At 40.2% G+C, this 23,017-nt stretch overlaps 1 pseudogene; it reads right to left on the bottom strand.

Annotated features, from left to right (window-relative positions):
* Positions 1–17,767: 17,767 nt before the first annotated feature.
* LOC129883854 (5S ribosomal RNA) lies at positions 17,768–17,888 on the bottom strand (annotated as a pseudogene).
* Between the last annotated feature and the right edge of the window lie 5,129 nt (positions 17,889–23,017).

Here is a 23,017-nt window from a genome sequence, read left to right as displayed (position 1 = left end):
TCACCTATTCCTGGTCCAGGTACGTTATCGTGCACAATTCATTGAGTTGTCCACCGAGCCCCTCACTAGAGGGCTGGGTACATATGTATATATATGATGATGTATTGTAATAAGGAGGTGATAGCACTGGGACCATGATGATTTTACAGATATGATTCACCGAACCGTTGAAAGGGCCGGCTATATGGTATGATATGAGCATGCATGCTTTTGTAATTCACAGAGTATAGGTACCGGCTTCTAATTTGATGAGTTATTCCCCTGCTTATTTATTTAGGATATACCTCCAGTTGTATTATGATACATTTTACATACTCAGTTTATATATCATACTGACTCTTTTTTTTTTTCGAGGGGCTGCGTTTCATGCTCGCAGGTATAAATATAGGTTTTGGAGTTCGTCAGCTTAGGATTTCGCTCAGCTCAGCTGGAAGAGGTTCCATTGTATTGGAGCCTAGTTGTAGGCACTGACCGTTGATGTGTAGTATTGTTTTTTTATTCAGGGGTACCGTGGGGGCCCTGTCCCTCTATATGTTATTATTAGTATTGTTAGAGGTCTACAGATATGTATATGTGGGTTGTATATGTCAGTTTGGTTCAGCTGGGTCTATATGATATATTATACGTGTTGTTATGTTATGGCAGCCTTGTTGGCTTGCATACCCTTTCATGTTATAATACAAATGAAAGAGGCTACAGATATATGAAATGTTATGACCCATGGGGGTTCTCATGTACGTATCATGTTGTTGTAGTACGGTTTGACTACACTTGATTTATATGCATTGTATGTTTATAAATTGATATGACCATAGCTGATAGATATATATATGGGAGGGGGTCTAGGTCGGTCCCTAGTCGCGGCATACAGGGTTGGGTCATGACATTGTGAGCCCTAGTAACTCTCGGGTTCTGACTTATTTCCCCTGCTACTGACTTGCTCTTCTGTGTAGTTGTCATTTTCTTCGAGGCGTCACTGTAACCATGAGGATATGTTAGTGAGAAACCATCCTATTAACATAGCTATATCGCATGATGTGATATACGGAAGAACGACAACATCCTAAATGTCCTGTAGCCTCCTTTTTATAGATGTGGTGAATAACACACTGATAAACAAAACTCTACTAGACACGCTCTATAGACACTCCAAGTTCGACATGGACCCTCTTATGCATATCTATCAGCTACACTTAAGTTGAATCGTGTGTGATGTGACACTATACACAAAATCCTCAATAGTTTAAAACTTTTTCACATATAGGTAGCCTCTTTCATTCGTATCATATCATGAAAGGGCATGCGAGCCGATGAGGCTCCCATAACATAAAAACAGTTACAACATGCCATATAGGCATAGTCGAAACAAACTTATAAACAACCCACATATAGATATGTCTATAGACCTCTAAGAATAGTAATAGCAACATATGGCGGGACCCATACCTCTGGACAATTAAATACATACATATTACATGACTAGTATCAAAAGTTAGGCTCCAGAACAGTGAGCGCTCCCAGCATTGCTGAGTGGAAACCCTAAGCTGGCAGATCTCCAAAATAAACATCTGTACCTGCGGGCATGAAATGCATCCCTCCGAAGAATATGGGGTCAGTATGATATATGTACTGAGTATATAAAGTATAACAAAATATAACTGAGCTAACAACTGAAGTAGGGATGTAGGAAACAAATATAACAGTTAACGAATTTCTCTACCTGGATCTTATGATATGAGGGCATGTATACCTTCCTTACATACCATACCTAGCCCGCTATGGGACTTGGTGCTACAAGTGTGTCACTATATTTCCACATGCATTCCTACAGACTGTATCCAGCCCTTCAGTGAGGGACTCAGTGAAGATGTCATTTCATTGTGTATCATGCCTGGCCCTTCATGGGATGCGATGAATAATTATTTCATCATATATCATGCCCAGCCCTTCAGTAGACAAGGTGAATAATTATTTTATCATATATCATGACCGGCCCTTCATGGGATACGGTGAATAATCATTTCATCATATATCATGCCTGGCCCTTTAGGGGACGGGGTGAATCAACATTTTATTGTTTATCATGCCCGGACCTTCATGGGATGTGGTGAATTTATCATGCCCGACCCTTCATGAGATGCGGTGAGTTTATCATGACCGGCCATTCATGGGATGCGGTGAGTAATCATTTCATCGTATATCATGCCCGACCCTTCATGGGACATGGTTAGTGATGTATTAACAGCTTGCACGAGTACAGTAGTGAGGAACCATATGATATTAGCTCATCATCTGAGACTTGGTATAACAATCATCATGGACTATCATTTGAGTATCAAAATGACCATCATCTCAAGTATCCTCTAAATGCCATTAAGGGCCAAATCGACGGAGTCTCAAGAGTCCTAGACTTTTATTGAGGTAATACCAAACGGCTTATGCAATCAGAGCCACTTGTCATTATAGAGTCCTTAGGCATGGGAGATCATACATTTAATTAGTATTCATCATATAGGGACTCAAGGGTAGTATTTCAACTACTTCAAGAACTTTGATATTAAGAAATGAATAGGACTTATAGTTCATGCTTCCCATGCATCCAGTTACTATTTTATGTACAGAAGGCTCGGGGGTGATAGCTCAGCTATCTTAAGATCCTTCACATTTAGAAGTGAACACGAGTCAATAGGCTCCACATATATTACCTTTTATCCTAGAGAAGCCATAAAAAGGCAATATCTCAACTATTACATGAGTTCTACCATCACAAAGTGGATAAGAATTATGAACTGTAATCAAAGATTTACAAATGGAATTATTTCCATGTTTCATATACAAACCATTCATAATGTATTTCGAAGACATGCATAGAAGAAAAGAGAGACAAGCTTTACATACTTATGCCAAGAACATACCAAGAGAAAGCTTCACATACCTCTTATGGGTAACTCTTTATCTCGTTTGTCTCGTTGTCCTCTGAACCTAAGTAATATAAAAGTAACACGAATATTAATAACCCTTGGATTTTCAGCATCTTAGGTTACATATGAGTATTCATAGAACTCAACCCCTCACTCTTCTTCCCGACTAGTTCTTTAGCTAGTTAAGGCATTAACGAAAATCGGGAAACACCTCCTCTATAATGTGCCATATCCGAATTCCCAATTACGTCTCTAATACATACATCCAACAAAAAACATAAACAGAAGCTCATTTATATGTATAACATGGAAACATTAAACAATATAAACTACAAATGACTCGCTCAAAACTACCACGCCAAAATAAGATTTCTAGTTTCTATTTTGCAAAACCTTTAACCATATGAAGTGGGGGTCGTGTGTCTGCCACAAGAATCTCCCCCAACTATTTTAGGACAAATTTATACCTTCAACACACACCGCACAACCAGCACCATCCTCCACACATACAACGCCTCATTCCGACTATAATTTACCTACGATGACTTCAATTTAGATAGTTTCTTTTGCTGAGCATCTCCACGATTTTTTGATACTTCCAGCAGTATATAAGGTACATAATACACTCCCTAACAACCTCATAAATTCCAAATTTAAAGGAGAAATCTTACCTTACCCGAAAATGACCAAAACTAGCCAAATTTATGCTTTGGAAACCTCTTTAGCGGGCTGAAAGTTGCGGACTGTTAGTAGGTTGTTCTTGCTGCCCCAAAATGGATTTTGATCTTATTAAATATCGATATACCACCGTAGGATACCTTAAATAATTAATTTACAGAGCGAAATCAGAACGTACCTATTTTTCTCTCCTAGCTGTCCTCTTTTTTTCTCTAGACTTAGGGTTCTTATTTCATGTTGCTGCTGATTATTTTGGCTAAGGACTAAAGTTAATAGTCATTTATCATGTATATATGGGCTTCCTTGAATGTGGCATGTGTCATCCCCTTAGGGTGACACGTGTCCAGTCATGATTGGACCACCGCATCTATGTAGCCTCCTAGGGGCTGCCATATGGTTGTGGGACCCACCTCCCCCAAGCAGGTGGGTCACGTTCTTGCTTGAGGTGTTTCCACGTGTCACTCCTCCATCGGCTGCCACATGTACTCTTTTCCTCTTCCTCGTGGGTTCGTAATCTCGTCCTATTTTAAGAGCCTATGTAATCCATACTACGTAAGCTTGGTACATACTCAAATAGCTTAGGTATGCAATACTTCTAAATTAATACCTTACGTAGGTAAGTTGATTCTTACGACTCCTTACTTGGCCTCCAACTCCTTCCGACTTCTCTTGACCCTATTTCCAACTTTCCCTACTATGGGGTATCTCATTCTCCCTTCCTTGGAGTCGTTTGATAGTGTGGTAGATTATCCGACACACTTGATAACTTCTAAGAACTTAAGGGACATTCCGAGCACAAAAGTGTGGGGTGTAACAATAACCCACTAGTAGGTAAGCCAACCTATAAACTCGGAACTTCAAGTAATGGGTTTGATGGAAGAAACTAAATAAGAGCAGAGAATTATAAAGATAGGCAGAAAGAATAAGCGGAAGTAAACCAAAACATGATATAAACAACTAAAGATCCCTTCCAAAACCTGGAAGTCACAAGTACTGAGCTGCTAAAAAATAAAAGATGAGTATAAGTCCCAAAAGTGGACCGAAAATATATACAACAATTGGCTAGTCTCAAAAGGCAAAAGACGGGCCATCCATACTGAAAGAGACATGAATGATCCAAAAATGCCAAGTGCTCACCCTAGTCTCCGAAGATGACTGCAATAGGCTCGATCTATCCATGGCGGTAGCTAGTGCTCGGTCCTGCATCACGAAAGTAGATACAGAGTGTACTATGAGTACCAAGACAAAAGGTACCCATTAGGCATCATAAGTTGAATGAGAAGAAAAGGTAAAAACAATATGAAAAAGAGGAATAGCCTAAATCGTAGTCAACATAAGCATCAAAAAGGGAAATGAGTACTACCTATGAGAACTAAAGCTAACTATACCCAACTGGGCACCCATAAGCTAAGCCGGGACACTCGTGCACAAGTTAAAAAAAACTTGAATGAACCCCCATAAGCCCGCCGAGTACATAGAATAGCTACAACTACAAAGCCTAGGAATTAAGAATCTGCGATGTTAGGAGCTGAAGTACTATATCATTTCCAAATCTAAAATCTCCAAGTGTCAATAGATCTAGTGGCGACTTAGGGGTCTAGGCCGGGACTGGGACCCAGATGCTCACACGAATGTTCAAAGTGGACAAGGCCGGGACTAGGTACCCAGATGCTTGCCATAATACATAAGTGTGGTCGAGAGCAGGACTGAGTACCCGAATGCTCGCCGTAATACATTGGTATGATCGAGGCCGAGACTAGGTACCCAGATGCTCGTCATACTTGTAAGATGGTAGAGGCTAGGGCTGAGTACCCGGATACTCCCCAATAATTTAGAATAGAGGCATGGACTTGGTACCCGGATTCTCATAGATAATTTATCCCCATGATACCAAACATTCTACTTCCCAACTAGAATATAATAGTACCAAAAATCTTCTTCCAAATGAGTGAACTGATATGCTGCCAAAACTGAAACTGAAGCCAAAGTCAACTATCACGAAATCTAGTGTTGATGATGCATCATGAAATCATGATTATACTTATCTATACCTTTTGGTGGAGGTAGCGTTACTGCCAATGGTTTAGCCCGACCGGGATGCTCCCTACCCTAGTGCTCCAGTGAGCCAAAATTGTAGTATCCTGAAGCGAAGCGACCTATGATAACTCATCCGCGTTATGAAGGAAGCGTACCGAGTCCCCTCGAGATTTGCCCTACGGTGGAACCCCCGAACAGGGATGACTACCCTCAACTGCTGGTAGGGCGGCCTGAACCAGCCGGCTGAACTGACCCTACTGGTACCTATATTGCTGGAACTGCTAGCGGGGCCTATAATAACTATTATGGCCTCTAGGCTGGGACCCACTGTAGCTACCCTGATTCCTGGGTATCTTATCGTTGCCCCCTTGGGCCTGACTATGAATAATCTCAATTGTGCGGGCATGATCCACCACATCCAGAAAAGAACAGCCCACAGAAACAAATTTCTTGATCCCCAACCTCAGGTAAGGTCTCAATCCATGCACAAATCATTGTAGCCTCTCCTCTTCAGTGGGTAGAATCATAGCAGCATGTCGGGAAAGCTGATGAAATCTAGTCTCGTACTCTGCAATCGTTATGTATCCCTGCTCCAACTAAGTAAACTGATCCCAAAGTCAGTCCCGAACACTCCTAGGGATGTATCGATTCAGGTAAGCCTCTAAGAACTGGACCTATGTTAATAGTGGTGACCCAGCTAGCCTGGACTACAAACAAGAGTGCCACCACTGTCTGGCCGCCCCTCTAAACTGGTGAGAAGTGAAGTAGGCGCCTCTTAACTCCACAATACCTAAAGAATGGACCTTCTCTTCAAAGGTAGTCAAGAACTCCACGGAATCCTCGCTAATGGCTCCAAAAATTATCGGGGGTGACAACCTCTAAAATAGCCATAACATCTTCTGATTCTGTAATGACATCACACCTTCCGGAACTACTGGCGGGGGTGCAACAACTTGTCGAGGTAGCTGAACCTCAGGTGTTGGATGGATAATGTAGATCCCGCGATGCTGGTATGCTTGCTACTATGGTCGGGGCCTATGGTGCAACCCCAATAGCTGTGAGGTGCTGCACAATCGCTGCCTGTAGTGCTGGGGTCATAACTGGTATAGCTGGGGGTTGTGATGGTGGTAGTGGTCCCTCTGGCTGAGTAGGAATAGGAGCTTCTTAATCCTTTTCTACCAGCTCTGGCTCTATCTGTGGGTCGGGAGCTGTGTCTGCTTCCCTACCTGTCCCACGAGGAAGTCCTAGAGGCATGCTAGGTCGTAGTGAGTTATCACAACCAGTGGTACCACACGTATGAACCATCCCTGTGAAAGAGTGGAACAAATGATATTTCATGAAATCAATAAGACACAACACTACACGAATTGATACAACATAGAGAATGATCCTAATGACATCCTGTAGCCTCTAGAAGATAAGTTACGGATGTCTCCACACCCATCCGCGAGACTCTATTAGATATTAGCTCTATACAAGTGAGACCAATGAACCTGGGGCTCTAATACCAACTTCTCACAACCCAATTCCTTAGGTCATGATGGAACCTACTATAACCCACTAGTAGGTAAGCCACCCGTCAACCCGGAATTTCAAGTAATGGGCTTAAGGGCAGAAACTAAACAAGAGTGGCAAATTATAAAGATAGACATAAAGAATAAGCAGAAGTAAACCAAAACATAATATAAATAACTAAAGATCCCTCCCAAAACCTGGAAGTCACAAGTATAGAGCTGCCTTAAAATAAAATAAGATTACAAATCCCGATAGTGGACCAAAAATATATACAACAGCTAGCTAGTTGTTACACCCCACACTTTTAAACTCGGAATGTCTCATAAGTCCCTTAGACATTATCATGTGAGCTTGATATGCTACGACACTATCAAACGAATCTAAGGAAGGGAGAATGTGATACCCAATAGTAGAGAAGGTTGGAAATGGATTCATAAGAATCCGGAAGGAATTGCAGGCTAAGTAATGAGTCGTTGGACTCGATTTACCTACGTAAGCTACTAACTTGGAAGTATTACATACTTAAGCTAGTGGGGCACGTACCAAGCTTGCGTAGGATGGATTACATAGGCTCTTAAAATAAGACGAGATTACGAACCCATGAGGGAAAACAAAAAGTGACACATGGTAGCCTATGTAGGTGACACGTGGTAGCACCTCAAGCAGGCAGGTGACCCACCTACTTGGGGTCAAGTAGGAGACCCACCTGCTTGGGGGAGAGGGACCCCACTACCATGTGGCATCACCCCATTGGCCGCATGGTTGAGGTGGCCCAATAAAGGCCTGACACGTGTCACCCTTAGGGCCTAACACGTGTCACCCTTAGGGGCTGACATGTGTCACCTCATATATATGTGTATTATGTTACTACTCACTTATTCATTATCCAAAAATAGCCAAAACATAGAGAGAAAATGTGAGAGGAAGAGGCAACCATGGTTTGAAGAGTTTGAGGTAAGTTTTCCAATTTTACTCTGTGAAGTAATTATCTACGGTGTTCCTCAACCACGTGAAGCTATATATATGTATTTTATGACAGCTACGGAACCATCTATTCATTTGTACATCTAGAAAAGTGAAAGAAAGAAGAGGGAAAATGTTGGAGGCATGAGAGGAGGAGCTACGGGTTAGGCCATTGGAGGTAAGCCTCCGAGTTTATTTCCATGAATTAATTAATTATGGTATCCCATGGTTATATAAAGATGTTTAATAATAATAAAATCCAATTTGGGGCAGCGAGGAAGTCGCACAAACAGCCCGCTCAATTTCAGCGCGTTTGAAGAAGTTCCGAGTTGCGATTTGACACTTTTGGCCAATTTCGGGTAAGGTAAGGTTTCTTCTTTTAATTTGGAATATGTGGTGTTGTTATGGAGTGTGTTAAAAGATCTATAGGTAGCTGGAAATGTGGAAATGGCATAGAAACACTTGACGTTCGGAATAAACTAAATTTGAGTCGCTATAGTTGAATTGTTGCCGAAATAAAGTATTGTTCTTGTTAGGTGCTGCTGCAGGGGTGTGTCTTGTGTTTGCAGGTTCTAAATATGTTCTAAATTAGGTGGGGGAGATTCTGTTTGCATCAACACGACCCCCCGCTTTGTACAGTTAAAGGTTTTGCAAAATGGAAACTAGAAACCCTATTTTAATATCGTATTTTTGAGCGAGTCATTTGGAGTTTATGTTGTATATTGTTGGTATGAATTACGTAAACATATGTTGTAGGTTGTTGTTTTTAGTTGTCTTTAGTGTTTAGGGACCTAATTGGAAATTTGGATAGGGCACATTATAGGAGAGATGCTGCCCAATTTTCGTTAACGCCTTAACTAGTTAAGGAACTAGTCGAGAAGGCGAGCGAAGTGATGAATGCTATGAATACTCATGGGTAGTCTAAGTTGCTAAAAAGTCTAAGGTTGTTAACACTTGCATTACTTTCGTGTTAAATAGGTTTCGATGACAACGACATAAACACGATTAAGGGGAGTTCATAAGAGGTATGTGAAGCTTCTCTTGGTATATTTTTGGTATAGGTATGTAAAGCCTATCTTTTCTCTTTTGGCGTGTCTTAGCTGTAAGCAGGATATGATATGAGATTTGGGGGTAATTCCATTCCCAGGTTCTGAATATGACTTCAGGACCCTCACTCACTTTTGAATGATTAAACTTTAAAGTAGTAAGCTACTATCCTCGAGTCTTCTATATGACTGTATAACAATTGATTTGACTAAGATCTTGTTCGTGAAAAAGAAAGGCTCTGAGATAACCAATGCTCGAACTGCTATAAGATATTTCACATTGGTATATATCTAAGATTTCCAAACACTCCTTTTTGCATAGTCCTTAGGGACAGTTAGAGAGTATACATTAGATACCTTCTGTCCTGATCCCCAGGTGATGGTTCACTTGATGAATTCATTGAGTCTCAGATAATGATTTAAACTGTGTTTTGTTTCTCACTACTCTACTCATATATACTATAACACTTCTTCTCCGAGTTCCGGGCCGGTTATCATATTCGTGCAATTCACTGTATTGTTCACCGAGTCCCTCACTAGAGGGCCGACATCTATGTATATATATGATGACCATGTGTTATAATAATGTGACGATGGCACGGGGCCTGATACTGATATTATGATGATGTGTTGTAATAAGGTGATGATGGCACAGGGCCTGATACTGATACTACAAATATGATTCACCGGATCCCTGATAGGGCTGGCTATATTGAAAGTTTGAGCATGCATGATTTTACTTTTCCAAGTACCTGTTTCTGATTTGACATTTTATCCCCTGCTTCTCTACTTCAGATATGCTTCTAGTTGTATCATGTTGTTTTTTACATACTCAGTACATATGTCATACTGACCCTCTTTCTCGAGAGGCTGCGTTCATGCCCGCAGGTACAGATATAGGTTTTGGGAGTCCATCCATGCAGCTCAGCTTTTGATACTATCCACTGATGTATAAAATTGTTTTGTCTATTCGGGGGTATGACGTGTCACAACCTAACCCCGTGGACCACGACTGGTGTCCGACCTTGACCCCCGTGTACCTATCTATCGACTATAGTCAAAGTAGACAATGTATAATGTGATACTGCTCACAAAAACCTCAATCGGTTAAAAAAAATTTCATGTTCATATATCCTCCTAGATATAGGAACCAAACACATGAACCCAGTGGGTGATAAAATATTCATACACATGTAGCCTCTTTCATTTGCATTATGTTATAAAAGGGAAAGCCAGCCAATAAAGCTACCACAACATAATAGCTTTTACAACATATCGCATAGGCATAACCGAAATAAACTCTTAAACAACCGACACACATATGTCTACAGACCTCTAAGAATAGGAACGACAACATATGGCGGGACAGGACCCCCGCCGTACCTCTGCATAAACAAATATATACATCGTAGGACCAGTACCCGAAAGCTAGGCTCTGAAATAGTGGAGCATTTCCAACATAGCTGAGCGGAAATCCTAAGCTGGCGAATCTCCGAAATGAACATCTGTACCTACGGGCATGAAATGCAGCCCCCTAGAGAAAGGGGGGTCAGTATGATACATGTACTGAGTATATAAGCATACATAACTGAGATAACAACTGAAACAGGAATGCAAGAAATGAAGTATAACATTTAATAGGGCACTGTACCTGCATCTTATAAAATAAAGTCATGTATACCATTATCACGTACCGTATCCGGCCCGCTCGGGGACACAGTGTTACAAACACATCATTTATCATGATATCCATATGCATATTATTAGCACTGTGGGACGTACAACCTGATTCATGTATACAGCAAGCATATGCCGAGGAACGACGGGCCGATCCATATATCACATGATAATGCCGAGGTACGACGGCCTGATCCATATATTACATATTGATGCCGAGGTACGATGGCCCGATCAGTATAATGCATAATAATGCCAAGGTACGACGGCCCGATCCATATAATGGATAATAATGCCGAGGTACGACGGCCCAATCCGTATAATGCATAATCTGTCATGGAACGTACGACCCAATCCTTGCATAGCAAAATGTGCCGAGGTATGTCTAGACCGATCCATATATATATCATAATGCATATCCCCTTAAAACATGTTCTAGAGCCCCTAGGTATAGGAGCTTCCACATCCCAATACTATTCAACCTATAAGAGGCTCAAGGGTCGTAGTTCAACTACTTCAAGGACCTTATCATTCAAAAGTGGGTACAAGTTATGAGTTACATCCAGAATCTATAAATGGGGCTATATCCAAATCCATGTCCTATAGAACCTTTAGTCTAGTCTTTCTAGAAGCAGGAAAAGACAAGTTTTACATGCACCACTTCCTATCACATGGAAGACTTGAAAAGTAATGACTCAACTTGTTACAGGAGTTCTAATCAGTAGGAAGTGAACAAGATTCTTAACTCACCCTCAGAGTTTTAAGAGTGGAATAACTTCAAACTTCATATACAAAATACTTACATCTAAGTCATGCTAAAAGAGAGGAAGAATAACTTTAGATACACTACTTCTCAGCATATAGAAGACTTGAGGAATGGAAGCTTAACTACTTTAAGAGTCTTAACATTCAACAGTGAACCCGAATTATGAATCATGAATCATGTTCAGAGATCATGAATAGAGCCAACCCAAGCTTCATACACATATCACTTGTCACTTAGATCTAAGACATGCCCCAAATAGGCTTTACATATTTATACTAAAACATGCCAAAAGAAGGAATAGCTTTACATACTTATGCCAAAAATATGACAAAAGAAAGCTTCACATACCTTTTACGGACTTCTTTTAATCACGTTCTCGTCGTCGTCCTCCAAACCTATTTAACATGGAATAAATATGAATATCAACCACCTTAGACTTTTCTAGTATCTTATATTACCTACGAGTATTCACAACATTCATTTCCTCGCTCGCCTTCTCGACTAGTTCCTTAACTAGTTAAGACGTTAACGGAAGTCGGGCAGCACCTCCCCTATAATATGCCCTATCTGAATTTCTAATTACACTCCTAATAACTACATACAACCAACAACAACAACCTGCAGAACGTGTATAAGAAGTTCACACTAACATAATACAACACAAACTGCAAATGACTCACTCGAAACCACGATACCAAAATAGGGTTTCTAGTTTCCATTTTGCAAAACCTTTAACTATACGAAACGGGGGGTCAGGTGGATACAAACAGAATATCCCACACCACTTTAAGTATACTTGTAGTCCCTGCAACACAATACCACAACCTGCATCACCACACCATAAGCACAACACCTTGCTTCGACTACAATTCAACTATAGCGACTCCAATTTAATTTGTTTTTAACATCCAGCACTTATATGAAGTTCTTACACTTACCGCAGCATAAAATATGTATAAAACACCCTATGATAACACCATAAACTTCAAATTGAAAGGAAATATCTTACCTTCCCCGAAATTGGCCAAAACTAGCCAAAACCTAGCCTCAGAAGTTCCTTAGAGTGCTGAAAAGTAGTGGACTGTTTGTATATTTTTGGTGCTGCTACAAACCATATATTTATGTTATTAACACCCCCATATCATGTCCAAACCCTTACCAAAACGTGGGAGAATAGAACCACACCATACCTTAACGAACGGCTTCCTAAACTTGCTGAAAATTGGCTTTGGAAGCTCTTGTTGCGGCTGAATTTCGGTGGCTGTTTGAAGCCCTATATTTCTGCCCCAATCAATTAATTTAAGTTGTTAAACACCTTCATTTAACCTAGGTATACCTTAAATAATTAACTTACAGAACGGAATCGGAGCTTACCTTTCACTTTGGCCAAAGCCGTCACCCTTCTCTCTTAGTCTCATAGGATTTTCCTTCTTTTATTTTGTTCTAAATGCTGAAGAATAAACTATGTACAGTATGTAATACATATATATATACATTCTTAGGAGGTTACACGTGGCATCCCCTTGGGGTGACACATGGCAGCCCCCTAGGGCGCCACCTCAATCATGCGGCCAATCCAAAGATGCCACGTGGCAGCATGGGGTCCACCCCAAGTAGGTGAGTCACCTACTTGCTTTAAGTAGGTGCATCACATGCTTGCTTCAATTAGGTGCATCGTCTCCTTATCTCTCTTCCGTAGTTTCGTAATCTCGTCTCACTTTAAGAGACTATTTGTTCCCTGCTACTTAAACTCGATGTGTACTCAAGTAGCTTAGTATGCAAAATGTCCCAAATAATAGCTTTCACAAGTACGTCGAGTCCTACGATTCACTACTTAGCCTCCAACTTCTTACGGATTGTTGTAACCCTATTTCCAATCTTCTCTCTTATGGAGTATCTCCTTCTCCTTTCCTTAGGATTATTTGATAACGTTATAGATTATCCGTCTCACATGACGACTTCTAAGAAACTTAAGAGCCTTCCCAGAAACTTAAGAAACAGAAGAAGCGTTCCAAGGTACCAAACTATGGGGTGTAGCATCCTTCCCCTCTTTAGAACATTCATCCTCGAATGTGAACCAAAACCTTCATTCGGATCTTATACCAACTATATGGAGAGTTCCTCTATCCCGTTGCCATAACATAAAATTTCATCGAGCAATCAATATCAGAGTTCCAAAGGTTAGGATTAGTTGTATACATAAGGAATAGGTATGTATACTTGTGTTTCCTTTCCTCTTTCGCTTCCCGGGGGTCACCCATCCTAGTACTACTCTCTCCCAAGCACGCTTAACTTCAGAGTTCTGATGGGATCCAGTGCGTTAGTGCTGGTATGATCACATCCACCCCTTAGGGGATTTCATTTGAGGTTTAAGTGTTCCCATCTACATATGATAGCGTCGGTTGATTTTCTCTTATGCTTGAACTTCTCTTGTCCACTTCCCCCCCCTTTAGGATGTATCCATGTCATTGTCTGTTTATTTCTAACTTTCCAAATGCATATGAGTCCTTTCCAACCTATTTAGTATACTGTGCTATTTCCATATCTTCCTTTATATCACCTATACTTTAGGTTACCCCTGTACGAAACCTTAATACAATCATGAGGTGCTTAGAATCCTCAATATAGAGTACCAACTCCAGTCTTGAACACTAGTACTCGAGTAATATCCTTACTATATAGCAGTGCATTTAAATCCATATTCCATTCGTCCCAATTAGTAATTAGCTTGTCACCATTTATCCCGGTGTATCAACTCAGTTGGTGCCTTAATATGTCATTTTATCCAGATCTAGGTGTCATGTCTAAATCATCTCTTAGTCTTACCAGTCTTTTCCAGATTCTTTTTCCATACCATATTGACCTCCTTGTTACTATTACCATCACTTTACTCATTAACTTATTTCTCAAGGTCAGCCTTACTCGTAGTTTAGTCACATCTCATTCTTATTATGGACAAGGCATACTACATCCTTGTAGCTCCTTCTCCTTTAATTTCTAGAAAAAATTGGGCAGAGTTTCCTCTGTATTTTTCCCTAACTCAATACCTACACGCAGGAAATACCAATAATACCTCACAGGTCCAACATATATATTCATATCTTATCATACTGCAGCCACACAGGACGCTCAATATCAACCGTATTAAAATGGACTTACCTCGTATGTCTACTCGAATAGCACCTGTTGCACTTTCCTATCTATTTTTTTCCTTTCCATTTTAACTTTCCCTGTCAATCGTAATTCAATACCTTACCTGACACTTATCATTCGTGCCTTGCTTACCTGCGTGCTGTGTAATTTCCAATATCGTTAGTAACCTTCTTCTATCGATGTTGTCCTTCTACTGAAATCACCAATTAGTATGAGGAATTTCATTCCTTATAACTCGGCTTTATCGCACGATCGTAGATATGAAAGAAAGTAACTTCCTAAATGTCTTGTAGCCTCCTGTTTATAGATGTGGTGCATAACACACCGATATAAAAGACTTTACTAGACATGGTCTGTAGACACTCTAAGGACGAACTGCTCTGATACCACTTCTATCACGATCCAACCCTGTAGGCCATGACGGGGTCCAGGTCGGACCCCAGTTGTGGCCTACGGGGTTGGGTCGTGACAAGGCGGGTGCCCTGTCCTGCCATATATTATCATTTATATTTTTAGAGGTCTGCAGACATGTATATGTGGGTTGTGTATGTCAGTTTGATTCAGCTGAGTCTACATGATATATGATATGTGTTATTATGTTATGGCAGCCTTGTCGGCTTGCGTGCCCTGCCATGTTGTGATACAAACAAAAAAAGCTACAGGTTTATTTACAGTTCAATTTGACCACAGTTGATAGCTAGGTACACGGGGGGTCCAGGTCGGACCCCAGTCACGGCCTACGGGGTTGGGTAATGACAAAAGTGGTATCAGAGCAGTTCATCCTTGGATTGTCTGTAGATCATATCTAGTAGAGTCTTGGTTATCGATGTGTTTCGCGCCACATCTATAAATAGGAAGCTATAGGACATTTAGGGTGTTACTTTTCTTCTACATCTGAGATCGTACTTTAGATCCGAGTCATAGGAAAATTCCTTATGCTAACCTTGGATCTTAACAGAAGGAAGACACCAACAGAAGGAAGTAATTGACGACATGGAAAGTTACGAATCGTGCAGGTTAGTAAAGTAAAGCCACGGAAGATATCCGTCGGGTAAGGTATTGAAGTACTATTGAAATGTAAAGTTGAAACATGAAAGGAAAGCAAACAGAAAGTGCAAAAGATGCAGTTTGAAGTTGGACATATCAGGTAAGTCCAGTATTTTTATATTATTGTTGATGTTTAAACCCCTGTGTGGCAGGGATATGAGATCACATTGAAAGCCCTGTGCGGCAGTGATATGATATGTATATATATATATGTTGGCCCTGTGAGGCATTTTTGGTATTTTCTTCGTGCAGGTTTTGGGATAATAAGAAGTGTGGAGGAAACACTGCTGAAATTTTCCCAATACAAAAAGAAGGGAATAAAACATAGTTTATAATATGTCTTGAAAATTGATACCGAGTACCCATATTATGCCAAATTAAAGCTGTAAGAGGTACTCTTCAGGTCATCGATAAGGGACACCCTCTTTACTTGGGAAAAAATATTTTGAAGAAACAAAAGTATGTCTAAGCAGTACAGTTCAGACCGCAGTATCTCCAACCATAATTGTGTTATAGGAAAAAAAAATAGAAGCTCAGGTTGAAGGGTAAGGTGTCTAGTAATTGAGCTTCACTCTTTTTGAAAGTCCCAAGCCCTCAATTCCTATCGTAAATTAGACAAGTTGTTCATAACTTGAGGATAAACTTGGAAGGAGACTAGGTCGGGCAAGTATTAAAAGGGAAGTACTGTGATGCTTAAGAGGTTTTGGTTTCTTCCAACAATGGTTGGAAAATGGTTCACGATAACAGTTTATAGTTCACAACCGACTAATTGGGAAAAGAACTTCTAACAGAAGCACCTCAAAGAGATGTCAGGAACTAAACACGAATACGAATTAAAAGGGGGATATATAAGTATGAATTGAATAGTGTGATACAAGTATGTAGGGATAAAGTGGAACCACTAGTAAGACGCACTTAGTACACGTTGACTAAGTTAAAGGCCTGTGTTGAGATCGCAGTAAGAGCACGGGGCTTAAGATATAAAAAAAATGACGCATGTACACAACGTCGCCCCAAAAATAGTGGAACCCTTAAGGGACGAGGATGGAAAACTTAAGGAAAAAATGGCACAACTTTTATTCGCCCCAAGAAGCAAAGGATATAGGTTGGGATAAAGCTACCACTTCAAGAAAACCTTAAATAGTTATCATCGGAATACTAGCACTGCCTAATTGGAATTAGAACGACTATAGGTGCGAAGTAATTCTGGGAAAAGGAAAAGTAGAAGGTGGCCTTGGATGAGTTGTTCCTTGGGTCACATTATTCAAGTACCGGTTAGTAGGCAGGACATCATATTAAATATGGAAAGGTTCTCGTCGCTTCATAATTTAGCCAAGGCTCCGTACGTGGATAGTCCGATTATAAAATATGAAGATAGAAGAAGACATGATGCAGTACCAAGTAGATTGGAGGAAGAGATTGGGTGAAATTGAGACTGGACAAAGAGACATAGAGCAAGGTACAAGCAGATGAAAGTACGAGTACCATCTAAAGGGGGGAAGTTAATGAGAAAATGGCAAAGGTAGGAGGAGGCAATTGATATAGCAATATATGTGAGATAGACGTCTAAACTTCAATAAGATATCTTGCTGAACCATGTTAGAAAGGTATGGAAGCTACCAATAATTGGATGGAAGCCAGAATGCTACATAACGCAGCGTTAAGAAGTTTGTGATAGGACCCTGAACAACATAACACTAGAAGGCGGTTGCGAATAAAAATAAAAGAGTGTAACCATGAAAGGATATCAACCAAATTAAGAGGTATTACGAAGGATAATGATAGCATGCTAGACCAAAAGCCAAAATGTTGGTTATAGAGTTAGTCGCAAATGATGTTGCGATAGATAAATAACCAAAGAAAAAGGAATAGAAAGCCTCCTGTGGTAGAAAATGAGGAGAACACAAAATGAATGAAGGATAGTGGAGCTAAAGGTCTACACCGATACTTGCAAGGATTTTAATGAAATGCGACACGAAGACTTCCCAAGGAGGTCACCCATCCCAGTATTACTCTCGCCCCAGCACGCTTAACTTCGAAATTCAGATGGAACTTAATGCGTTAGTGCTGGTATGATCAGCGAGATGGAAGAATCTGAACTAGCGACAGAGAAACGATATGAGATTATGTACCTAGAGTATTATAATATACGTTAAGGAAATTGTAACAAAGACTTAAGCAAAACAAGAACGATTAGCTAATTGCTAACTGACGACACACTCGAGCCATAATTCTTCAATATATTACTTGTTAATGAGAGGCAAACCACCGAAGGGATATATGGACCAGTGGGCGAGGGAATTTCGACACCACTTGGCAGCCAACTCTGAGGGCAAGAAAAAGCAAAACCCAAAAGGTAAGGGTACCAGTTGATGTAAGTTACGGATAAAAGGAAGTAATACCCAAGGTCAAAAATTCCACAGTATGACCAGGGTTACAAGACTCACTTCACACACTATTGACAGATGACTCTAAAGGGAATGTTACCTGTGGATTAACGATATTAACCCCTGCTCCTTCGGTCAAAGTCTACATACTTAGCCTAGAAGGGGTAAAATTATAGGGTAAGGGAGTGGTAGGACCTTACGGAGTCCCCACAGCTATTATCCCAGGTGAAGGAGCCCAAGTTGCAATTAACAACCGAGAGGTGCAAAGATAGGTTAAGCCAAACTACCGAGATGGAATTAGTACTACGGGTGAAGTAAGACATGGCCATGAGTAGACCAGAGATCTACCCGACATCGAGGGTAGGATAAGGGAGAAAAAGGTAGGGTAAAATGTGAGAACTAGCGAGGTAAGACTAGGATACTTCTTGTACCCTCTCATAATCTTGTAAAGGTAAAGAATGACACAAGATAATGGGTCTAGAGGATTACAAGCAGAGGTAAGGGAAATGGTGAAAGAGTTTAAGTAAAACTCACTGAACTAGCTGGTTACTACAGATAGCGAGCTTCTATGCCAAAACTCTTTCGTAGTTATACCAGATCATGCTGGATAAAGCAAAGAACGACTAAAAGAGCCATTATATGAGAGGACTGCATCATTATTCGGTAGCCAACTCTAAGGATTTGAAAAAAAGGGGAAGAAGGACCCAAAAGATCGAATGCCAATAAAAATTCTGAAAAGAGTTGAGAAGGACTATACGAGACTAACAGTTCCAAAATTATCAACATCGTTATGAACGTATTTTGTACTCTCTAAGAGTAGGGTCCTATATAGGTTATTGTGAGTAGGCTAATAAATCAGCCCATTTGCTTCCAATCAAGAGTACCTTTGCAGCTAATATTAGGTGGAGTTATAAAACATGGAGGTAGTAAGGTTCCGTGAGGTTTCCCCATCTAATATCTTAGATAGAAGAACTTCAATTAAAGATTAACATTTGGACATCAGTCCAAGAAGAGATCAGGAACACAGGTAGGTCTTAGTACCCCTATTTTTCCCTCGAGCTGCTGAATAAACTGAGCATACTATCAGACATTAGAAGATATACTGCAGACTAATATTGTTGGATTTAAGAGTAACTTAGATGATCGCCTACCACTTATGGAATTTTCCTATGAGAAGGGCTACCATTCCATCATTCAGATGACCCCCTACAAGATGTTGTAAAGAAAAGTGTATAAGTCCCCCTGTTGGGGAAAAAGACTAAGAGCCCGTTTGGATTGGCTTAAAAAAGTAACTTTTATGTATGAAGTGCTTTTAGAACTTTGAAGTGCTGAAAGTTAGTTTTATAAATAAGCAGTTGAGTGTTTGGATAAAAGTGCTTATGATGTGAATTTTAGGGTTAAAAGAATAAAAAAAGGTAGTTTGAAAATTTAGTTAAAATATAAGATATATAAAAGTAATTTTCATGGTCAAAGAAAATGACTTTAAGCACTTTGGAAAAAAAAGTTAGAAATCCTAACTTTTCATTTTTGACTGACTTTAAGAACTTTATGGCTTAAAGTCAGCATTAGGCAAACACGTCCAAAAGCTAAAAAGGGGCTTTAAGTTGGTTTTGACCAACTTAAAGCCAATCCAAACGGGCTCTAAGTTGGTAGGCCAAACAGGATTAAGAAAACTATTAACTAACAACCCAGAGTTGGCAGAAATGAGATACAGATAATCGACATCGACATTCAGAGTTCAAATGAATGATTGGATGTTCATCACGGAGTCACCCAAAAAAGGAGACTTAACCCAAAATATATTAGACTATATCAAGTTACTCATAAGGTAAGCAACGTGGCTGGTAAGTTGAGCTTACAACCTCATTTGGAAACTATACGCCTAGTCCATCAGATAAGAATGCTTCGCAAGGGTACTGACAAGTCACCCAGGGTATATTCCATAGATGAGGTCCAGGAGATGAAATCCCGTGAGGAAAAACCTATCGCCATCATAGATTGGCAAATTGGAAGATTGTAGACTAATGACGTGCCTTCTATCAAGATGCGGTGGAAAAACCAAAACCAAAAAGAGAGTGACCGGGGGAACTGATGAGAGCATGAAAGAAGTATTCTCACCTATTCCCGACATCAACAGGTAACTCCAATTCCTGAAACTCGTATATTAGGTGCTTGGATAGAAGTATGTGTTATGGAAACAATAAAGAATATCCCTACGATTTGTATAAGGAGCTAAGAAAAAATTTGTCTAACATTCGGGGACGAATGTTCTAAAGGGGGAAGGATGTTACACCCCATACTTTTAAACTCGGAATGTCTCATACGTCCCTCAGACATTATCAGGGGAGACGGATACGCTACGACACTATCAAACGACTCTAAGGAAGGGAGAATGTAATACCCCATAGTAGAGAAAGTTGGAAATGGTGTCATAAGAATCCGGAAGGAATTGGAGGCTAAGTAATGAGTTGTTGGAATCGATTTACCTACATAAGCTACTAACTTGGAAGTATTACATACTTAAGCTAGTGGGGCACGTACCAAGCTTGCGTAGCATGGATTACATAGGCTCTTAAAATAAGACGAGATTATGAACCCACGAGGGAAAAAAAAGTGACACGTGGAAGCCTAGGGAGGTGACACATGGAAGCACCTCAAGCAGGCAGGTGACCCACCTTCTTGGTTTCAAGTAGGTGACCAACCTTCTTGGGGGAGGTGGATCCCACTGCCATGTGGTAGCACCCCATTGGTCGTATGGTTGAGGTGGCCCAATAAGGGCCTGACACATGTCACCCTTAGGTGTTGACATGTGTCACCTCATATATATGTGTATTATGTGACTACTCACTTATTCATTATCCAAAATCAGCTAAAAAATAGAGAGAAAACGTAAGAGGATGAGGCAGCCATGGTTTGAAGAGTTTGAGGTAAGTTTTCCAATTTTCCTCCGTAAAGTAATTATCTATGGTGTTCCTCAACCCCGTGAAGATGTATATATGTATTTTACGACAGCTACGGAACCATCTCTTTATCTTTACGTCAAGAAAAGTGAAAGAAAGAAGAGGAAAAACGTTGGAGGCAGGAGAGGAGGAGCTAAGGGTTAGGCCATTGGAGGTAAGCCTCCGAGTTTCGTTCTGTGAATTAATTAATTATGGTATCCCTTGGTTATATGAAAATATTTAATAAAAATAAAATCCAATTTGGGGCAGCGAGGAAGTCGCACAAACAGCCCGCTCAATTTCAGCACGTTTGAAGAAGTTCCGAGTTATGATTTGACAATTTTGGCCAATTTCGGGTAAGGTAAGGTTTCTCCTTTTAATTTGGACTTTGTGGTGTTGTTATGGAGTGGCTGTAAATGTGGAAATTTCATAGAAATACTTGACGTTCGGAATAAACTAAATTGGAGTCGCTATAGTTGAATTGTTGTCGAAATAAAGTGTTGTTTTTGTGAGGTGCTACTGCAGGGATGTGGCTTGTGGTTGCAGGGTCTAAATATGTTCTAAATGAGGTGGTGGAGCTTCTGGTTACATCCACACGACCCCCCGCTTCGTACAGTTAAAGGTTTTGCAAAATGGAAACTAGAAACCCTATTTTTATATCGTATTTTTGAGCGAGTCGTTTGGAGTTTATGTTGTATATTGTTGGTATGAATAGCGTAAACATATGTTGCAGGTTGTTGTTTTTAGTTGTCTATAGTATTTAGGGTCCTAATTGGAAATTTGGATAGGGCACATTATAGGGGAGGTGCTGCCCAATTTTTGTTAACGTCTTAACTAGTTAAGGAACTAGTCAAGAAGGCGAGCGAAGGGATGAAAGCTATGAATACTCGTGGGTAGTATAAGTTGCTGAAAAGTCTAAGGTTGTTAACACTTGCATTACTTCCATATTAAATAGGTTTCGAGGACAACGACGTAAATACGATTAAGGGGAGTCCATAAGAGGTATGTGAAGCTTCTCTTGGTATGTTTTTGGTATAGGTATGTAAAGCCTATCTTTTATCTTTTGGCATGTCTTAGCTGTAAGCAGGATATGATATAAGCTTTGGGGGTAATTCCATTCCCAGGTTCTGAATATGACTTTAGGACCCTCACTCACTTTTGAATGATTAAACTTTGAAGTAGTAAGCTTCTATCCTCGAGTCTTCTATATGACTGTATAACAATTGATTTGACTAAGCTCTTGTTTGTAAAAAAGAAAGGCTCTCAGATAACCAATGCTCGGACTTCTATAAGAAATTTTATATTGGTATATGTCTAAGATTTCCAAAAACTCCTTTTTGCATAGTCCTTAGGGACAGTTAGATAGTATACGTTAGATACCTTCTGCCTTGATCCCCAGGTGATGGTTCACTTGATGACTTCATTGAGTCTCAGATAATGATTTAAACTGTATTTTGTTTCTCACTACTCTACTCGTGTATACTGTAACACTTGTTCTCCGAATCCCGAGCCAGTTATCAGATTCGTGCAATCCACTACATTGTTCACCGAGTCCCTCGCTAGAGGGCGGGCATCCGTATATATATATATGATGACGATGTGTTATAATAAGGTGATGATGGCATGGGGACTGATACTGATACTATAATGATGTGTTGTAATAAGGTGACGATGGCATGGGGCCTGATATTGATACTACAAATATGATTCACTAGATCCCTGATAGAGCCGGCTATATTGAAAGTTTGAGCATGCATGATTTTACTTTTCCAAGTACAGGTTTCTGATTTGACATTTTATCCCCTGCTTCTCTACTTCAGATATTCTTCCACTTGTATCATGTTATGTTTTACCTACTCAATACATATGTCGTAGTGACCCCCTTTCT

This window comes from Solanum dulcamara, chromosome 3, assembly GCF_947179165.1.
Source record: "Solanum dulcamara chromosome 3, daSolDulc1.2, whole genome shotgun sequence".
In the NCBI taxonomy this organism is placed as follows: Eukaryota; Viridiplantae; Streptophyta; class Magnoliopsida; order Solanales; family Solanaceae; genus Solanum; species Solanum dulcamara.
The sequence above is the reverse complement of the archived record's forward strand: the minus strand, read 5'-3'. Positions and strand labels throughout refer to the sequence as shown.